Source organism: Cynocephalus volans, chromosome 6, assembly GCF_027409185.1.
Source record: "Cynocephalus volans isolate mCynVol1 chromosome 6, mCynVol1.pri, whole genome shotgun sequence".
NCBI classification, from domain to species: Eukaryota; Metazoa; Chordata; class Mammalia; order Dermoptera; family Cynocephalidae; genus Cynocephalus; species Cynocephalus volans.
The window spans coordinates 25939509-25947887 of NC_084465.1; positions in this window are offsets into that span (position 1 = coordinate 25939509).

Genomic DNA, 8379 nt, shown 5'->3' on the forward strand with positions numbered 1-8379 from the left:
GAAAAAGCAAAGTTCAAAACAGTGTGTATATTGTAATCTTACTTGTATAAAACATATATACCATGTATCTGAATATCTACATCTATATTTATAATGCTGATATATTTGTATATGTATTAGAAATGCCTGAAAAGATTCAGGTGTTGCATAGGGACACAGGGACAAATTTGGTCTGCAGAAAGATTGTTTATTTGGTGTTTTTGTTTTAAATTTAAATTTCATCCAGTTGGTTAGAGCGCAGTGCTGTAACACCAAGGTTTCGGATCCCTGTACCAGCCAGCCACCAAAACAAAAAATCGTAAAAATTTTTTAAAATTAAAAATTAAAAATAAATATATTTGAATGCCTATTGAGGGGCTCCCATCCAGTCCCTGTTACTCCCTATTATCTACACACTCTGTTTCCCTCAGATGTTCCCTGGCCCCTAAATGCAAATGAGGAGAGAAATGGGAGAGGGGGGGTGCTGAAGGGATGCTTTTAGTTTTTACTTTTCTTTTCTTTTCTATACTGTACTATAAGCAAACATAAGAGAGTGTAGGGTAGGGACTTCCATCTTTCCATGTCAGCAAAAGGAAGGACTACAGGATAATAAGGATCCTGAAAGAAGAGGCACTGGTTTGGAAGCTATTGCTATAGTCCAGATAAGGAACAAGAGTCTCAACTAGCCCGTGGTGGCAAGGATAAATTGGGAAACCAAGATTTGAAACTTCTTTTTAAATCCCTTCTTGGCCACTGCAGTTAAAATAATGCACAGGCTCTCTGTCTCCTTTCTCCACCATAGAAAATTGCAGCCTATGGTTTATCACGTGGGCCACTGGGCCAGGCTCTGTTGTACTCTGTGGGAGTCCAGCTCTGCTTGTAGCACTCCCGGAGAGTCTCATTTTCACATCCTAAGAGTTAATTTCTCTCTCTTCACTCTGTTGGCACCAGCTGTATAGGAAGCGGGAGTTCTCAGCACCAAAAGTACTATGGAAATCAGACTCGAATGTCCCCCAGCCAAAGTCTACCAAAGAGTGCTCTCCTGGCACATGTTGTCTACCACATAGGATCAGTGGTTTCCATGGTTAACTTCAAGATAATATTTAAAACTGTACAGTCTGCAAAGTAGAGTAAAGATTTACCTAAAAATAAGAACAAGGAACACTTCCAAATGAAACATTCTCTTGTTTTTGGCAGCAGCTAAAAGACAGACTGGTATGAGAGCCCTGAAGTCCATACTATGCTATTTCATCTACTGGAAATTCGACAGTTGAATGATATTATTTATTTGAAAAGTTTTCACTGAATTTAGGCTGGTATTTCAGAGACTTTCTCTTCTGTAGTCTGACCACTGGAGAATGCAACATGGCACTAAATTGGGAAGATTGGCCATGAATAAAGTGAGATCCATGATTTACACATCTATCAAAAAAAAGAAAGAAAAAACAAAAAAGAGTTTCTACAACCACAGAAGTGGGTCCCATCTGTAACCCACTACCCCCACTCCCACTATCTCTGTCCCACAACACTATGCTTGTCAGAGATGTTCAAGTCCTTCAAGCCAAATCCACTGAGTTCACACGAGTATCCCAAATGTCCATCAACTGATGAGTGGATAAATAACATGTGGCATATCCATGCAATGGGATCTTATTTGGCCATAAAAGGAATTGAAGGACTGATCCATGCTACAACATGGATGAACCTTGAAAACATTAAGCTAAGTGAAGAAAGTCAGTCACAAAATATTCCACATTGTATGATTCCATTTCTACAATATGTCCAGAATAGGCAAATCTACAAAGACAAAAAGTAGATCAGTGGTTGCCTAGGTCTGGAGGAGGGGGCAGGGAAGGAAAGTGACTGCTAATAGATATAGGGTTTTGGGGGAGGTGCTGAAAATATTCTAAAATTGATAGTGGTGATTATTACACAACTTTGTGAATACATTAAGAACCACTGAATTGTACGTTTTAAGTAGGTGACATATGGTATGTAAATTATATCTTAATGAAGTTGTTATTTTTTAAAAAAGGAAGATATATACAAAGAAAATGTTAATTTAAAAAGCTGATGTGGCATAATTAATATAAAAAATTTTTCAGAACAAGAAATATTATCGTGGGTAAAGAAAAACTTTACAATGAAAAGGGATCAATTAATCAAAAAAAATCCTAAAAGTATATGCATATGATAATAGAGCTTCAAAAAAACTGAAACAAAAACTGATGGAACTTAGAAAAGAAATAGACAAATCCACAATTACAGCGGGGGATTTTAACACCCTTTTCTCAATTATTTGTAGAGGAAGTAGACAGAAAATTGAGATACAGAACACTTAAACAACATTATCAGTCAACTTGACCTAACTGCCATCTAAAGAAAACTCCCTACAAAAGTAGAACACACATTCTTTTCAACTACATATGAAATATTCACCAATATAGATTATATTCTGGACCATAAAATAGGTCTGAATAAATTTTGAATTTGTGTGACATGTGTTCTCTAAACAATAGAATTAAATTATGTCAATAACAAAAAAATGGAAATATATAAATATTTGGAAATTAAATAATTCATGGGTCAAATAATAAATCATAATATAAATTATTAAATATTTTTAACTGAATGGAAATAAAAATCCAACATATCAAAAGCTGTGGGATACAACTAAAGCTGAGGTAAGGAGGAGATTTATAGCAACAAATGATTATATTCAGCAAGAAGAAAGGTCTCAAATCAAAAAATCTAATTTTCCACTTTAAGAAACTATAAGAAGAGCAAAATAAACCCAAAGTAAATAGTAGGAAGGATATAATAAAGAATAGAATCAGTGAAATAGGGGGGAAAAAACCACAGAAAAAAATCAATGAAAATAAAAGCTAGTTATTTGAAAAGATTACCAACATCAAGAATAAAAGAGGAGAGAATACTGCAGATCCTCAGACATGAAAAGGATAAAAAGGGGATATTATGAACAACTCTATGCTAATAAATCCAACAACTTTAATAAAGTAGACAAATTCCTTGAAAAATACAAACTACCAAAACTCATTCAAGAAGAAAGAGATAAACTAAATATCCCTATATCTACCAATAAATTTGACTCATAGTTAAAAACCTCCCTACAAAGGAAACCACAAGCCTAGGTGACTAGTTCTACCAAACATTTCAGGTAGAAATAATCCCAAATTTACACAAAGTCTTCTAGAAATACAAGAAGAGGGGACACTGCCCAACTCATTTTTGAGGCCAGCATTATTCAGTTGCTACAACCAGACAAAGGCAATACAAGAAGATATAACTACACACCAATATTTCATGAACATAGATACAGAAGTCCCTAACAAACTTTTGGCAAATTTAATCTAGCAATATATAAAATGGATGACACATCATGACTAAATGGGGTTTCTTTCAGAAATGTCAAAATCGTTTTACCATTCAAAAACCAATTCATATAGTTCACCGCATCAATAGACTAAAAAAGAAAAACTATCTCAATAGATTTCAGGAAAGTGTTGGACAAAATTCAAACTCCATAGAAGGGATCTTTCTCAACCCAATAAAGGACATCTATGAAAAACCTACAGTTGACATTTTTCTTAGTACCTTTTCCCCTGATACAGTGAACAAGGAAAGGATGTCTGCTCTCCACACTTCTATTCAGCAGTGTATTAAAGGACTTAGCCTGTGGAATAATGCAAGAAAAGGAAATAAAAGGCATACAAATTGGAAAGGAAGGAGTAAAACTGCCTCTGTTTACATATAACATTGTTGTATATGTTGAAAATCCTAAGGAATCTATAGAAAAGCTACCAGAACCAGTGAGTTTATAGAACATGAGGTTAATATACAAAACTAATTGTATGTCTATTTACTAACAGTGAACAATTAGAAATTGAATTTTAAACAATACCATTTACAGTAACATTCAAAAACATGAAAATACTTCTGGATAAATTAAATAAAATATTATAAGATCTGTACACTGAAAACATTACTGAGAAAATCAAGGAAGCTCTAAATAAGTGAAGAGTTATACCATGTTCATGAATTGAAAAACTCAATATTATCAGTTTTGTTTAAATTGATCTACAGATTCAACACAATCACAATAAAAATCTGAGCAGGCTTTTTTGTAGGAAATTTAAAAAAAGTTTACATGGAAATGGAAAGAGCCTAGAATAGCCAAAACAATTTTTAAAATAAAGAACAAAGTTGGAGGACTTACACTATCTTATTTCAAGACTTATTATAAAACATCACAAAAAAGTGATGTTGGTGTAAAAATAGACATGAAAAGCAATGTAACAGAATAGAAAGTCTAGAAATAGACTCACATATGTGTATGGTCATTTGATTTTCAACAAAGTTGCCAAGGCAATTCAGTAGTGAAATGATAATATTTTCAGAAAATGTAGCAATTAGATATACATATGCAAAACACATACACACAAATGCAAAAAAAAAAAAAAAAAAAAAAACCTGGACTCTTACTTCCCATCATATACAAAATTTAATTCAAGATATATCATAGACCACATTAAAGATGTATTCAAACTGGATCATAGACCTAAATATTATAGAAGTTATAACTATAATAGTTCTGGAAGAAAACTCTTAGTGGGTTTTGGTTAGACAAAGATTTCTTAACTAGGACATAAAAATATAATACTTTCTATTTCACTTTGCTGTGTATTTCTGTAATGTTTTAACTGTTTATAAAGGGGCTTCTATATTTTCAGGATCCTTTTGGCTGCTAATGACAGAAATCCAGCTCAAACTAACTTATGAAAAGGAGAAATTTATTAACTCATGTGCCTGACTAGTCTGGGAGTGGATGCAGGCATAGCTGGATCCAAGTGCTCCAATGAATTTGTTGTGAATAAGGCCTTCCCCATCTATTGGCTCTTCCTTCCTCTTTATTCTCAGGCTGCCCCTTCCCCTGTGATGATCACAAATCAGCCTGCTAGCTTGGCAGCCCCAGAGGAGAAGACGCACCAGTAAAGAGCCTAGACTGACTCTTCATGGCCCAGCTTGGACACATGACCTTCCCTGGACACAAGGACTCTGATGGCCAGGCCTAGATCACAAGACCATTCATAGAGCTGAGCAGGGACAGGATGCTATCAACCCCACACTGAGGAGTGGTTTCCAAAAGTAGAGGGAAGAGAGAGGATCTGATATCAGAATAAAGGCAGCTTGGTAGGCCAAAGCAGTAGATGACTATTACAATGTACTACTTTTGGAACCTGAAAAAAAATTATTTTGTTTTTAATCTTTAGAATAACTGAGCCCAAAGGCAATATCCTTTGGTGCCCTTCTACTGGAACATAACATCCGGGAGGAGAGAGGCATTCCTTAGCCACATATCAACATTCTCTGAGATGGCTTGGAGAAGGGCTGAGGACGATGCCATCCAAGGGGAATCCTTTTGTTGCCAAAACAGAAGGTAATTTGTAGAAAGAGGTGGAGGCAAGATTGGGCTTGAAGGGGACTGGTGTAGTCCCCAGAGGGAAAGAGCATAGGGAGTTGGCTAGGGATGAATAAAGGATTTCTGAGCTAAGCTGAGGGTGGGTAAGATGGCACGATGGGACCATTTGGGCTATGGGGTCACTTCATGTGCCGTGTGCACTCAAGCTCCAGAATAAAGCTATTGCACTTCTCAAGGGACAGACCCATTGTGCATAATGGTAAATAATTGTAGACATTTTTATATTAATACAAATAGGAATATATTATGAAGTAGAATTCAAACTGCATGAATATTTAAGATCAAATACAAATTTTATGCTTGCAATAAGCCCTTTAGACTGCCTTTCACTTTCTCCTTCACGTGAATTCAGTCTCCTCTGCTGTTAGGAATACTTTGGTGGAAAAATTTGAGAAGTACTTCTTTAAGGAATAAGGGATGTTCTTGGGGTTTGGTTTTGTTTTTTAAACAATGTCCAGACACTTTGCCAGAAGAAGAAACCAGGCAGGGAGTCAGAATGGAAAGATTTGGGATTCTGAGAACAGGGCTAATAACATCTGGCGGGGCGGGCAGAACCAATGTAAGCATATGCATTAGGGACTGAGGCTCAGGGCTAAACCCTAAGAGCAGCTGCATTCCTGGGTAATGTCTCTTGTGGAAAGTATGGGATCCTGCCCTGGCTTGGGGTCTGGATTAGAGTCTCTTGATAGGAGCAGGAATCCAGTGTTCTTGGAAAGGCAAATATATTTCTGGGGTCAGGGGAAGTTCATCTCAAAACAACAAGCTCTAGCAAAACAGCTTTCAGCTTCAGAATTGGTGAAAGAGAGAAATGGAGCCCAGAGATTTTGAGTCCACAGGTTTAATAAAATACAGAGCCCAGCAAAGTTTCATAGAAATAAAGACATTTTAACACCAAAAAAAGGAAAGGGGACAAAATAGAAGTGACGGCCCTTTCCCCAGAAAAAAGTTCATCAGCTGGCTCTTGGTCGTATGTTTTTCCTTTCATCCCAGGCACAGGCCAGAAAAAAACTCCACTGCAGACCACATCATGCTGCGGGATTGGGATCCACTGAAGGACAAGGCATGTCCTCCTTTCACACATACTGGGACGACATGAGAATTGCCCAGGAGGACTATTTATAGACAGCCCGAAAAGACCTGCTCCTGGCCATCAGCACCAAATCTGCAGCCCGGCCACAAGATGTGCAAGGACACTGCTGTTCCTGTCTCTTCTGGTCAGGGGCCCTCTGGAAATTTTAATCAATAACTCTTGATTATCATGGTGGATTTTAAAGGACAGAAAACAAGGAGGGGTGACGTGGAATGGGAGAGTTAGATTGGCAATATAGCTTCTTCAACTGAGGTGGTTGAAAAAATTGAATAATTACAAACCCAAAGGCCAAAAAAAAGGTGGGGAAAAGAAAGAAAATTGATCCGCACCTGTACCACTGGGTTCTGAAAATCCAATTTGCACATAGAGAGTGGCAGGGCCTTTGCTGAGGGGGCAGGGACTGAGGACTTGCTAGCAGGCAGAGGAACGTTGCCCTGGAGACGGTCTTAGCTTGAAAATGGCAAATAGAAAAATAACAAGGGCTTAAGGGAGAAAGAAGAAAAAAGGCACTACTTAGGGAGGTTAAAATCTTAGAAACCAGACAAGACCACATGAAAGAAATGTAATCACTCAAAAGGACAAATACAGATTTAAATGCTTTGAAAAATTAAGATAGGAAGAAGGAAGCTATTTTAGTTGTTTCTATTTAGTGGTTAAAATGGGTGATCAGACACTCAAGAGATTTGACGGAGAAGAAGAGGGAAATTTGCTAGAAGCAGAAACTGGGATGTACTTGCCTATCTCCACGCCTCTGTCCCAGAGGGGACTATTGAAATGGGCTCTCAGAGAGCCTTTGATGGAGAAATAAGAATAAAAATAAATTTATGGAGCCTCCTCCTTGGTGTCTGTGGTAATAACCTGAGGTGGCAGATGCAAAAGGGGGAGGTCCAGAGCCACTAGCAAAAAAAATGCAGTGATATTAACTGGCACTTTCGAGGTAAGGCAACGAGTGAGGGAAGTGGTTTGGGAAACTCTGGCCGGGAGGTTTCTGGATTAGGCCGTGGTAAGAGTTGCAAGGTGGCTAAGGGTTTTGGTATTGAATTTGGAACCCTGAGAGGCCAGAGCTGAAGAAGGGGTCCTACCTGGGTGACCTGGATCAGCAAAAGCCAGTGAGGTAGGTCAAAGGTCTTAGAGATAAGAAAACGGGGAGAACCAAGCCTGGGGATGAGCACAAAGCACAGATGTAGAGCTAAAAACAGTAGCCGACAACAAAGCAAGAGGAATGGGCCAATTGGACAACATATCAAGGAGGGCCCCAGATGGTCACTGAGAATGAATTAAACAGTGGTTCTCAAAGTGCAGTCCCCTGACCCACTGCACCTGCCTCACTGGGGTATTTGGTAAAATGCAAATGGCCAGCCCCCTGAATCAACAACTGTGGATGGGACCAACCGGTCTGTGTCTCAATAAGCCCTCCACGTGACTCCGATCCATGTTCAAGTTTGAGAACCCCCTATTGAGCATCCCTGGCTTGTCTTTTATGTTGGCTGAATACAAGCACTCCGGGGGCCAGGGCTCTGTTAAAACCTCTGGGTCAGCCTAGCCATGTAGATAAACGGGGAGACTCACCAAAGGGGAGAGCAAAAGCCACGTGTGGGTACGACACAGGCGTTGGACTGATGGGGGGAGCGATTTTAAGCTAAATTACCCAGCTCCTAGAAAGAAGAAAGGTAGACAAGACGGGTTTAAGTCATAGAACTCTGGAAAGAATTGGGATTCACTGCTAATCTCTCCCTTATAGGAGAACTAACTCTGGAAAACTACAGGTTTGTAATGGAAGAATTAGTGAACCCAGTAACAGAAAACAAAC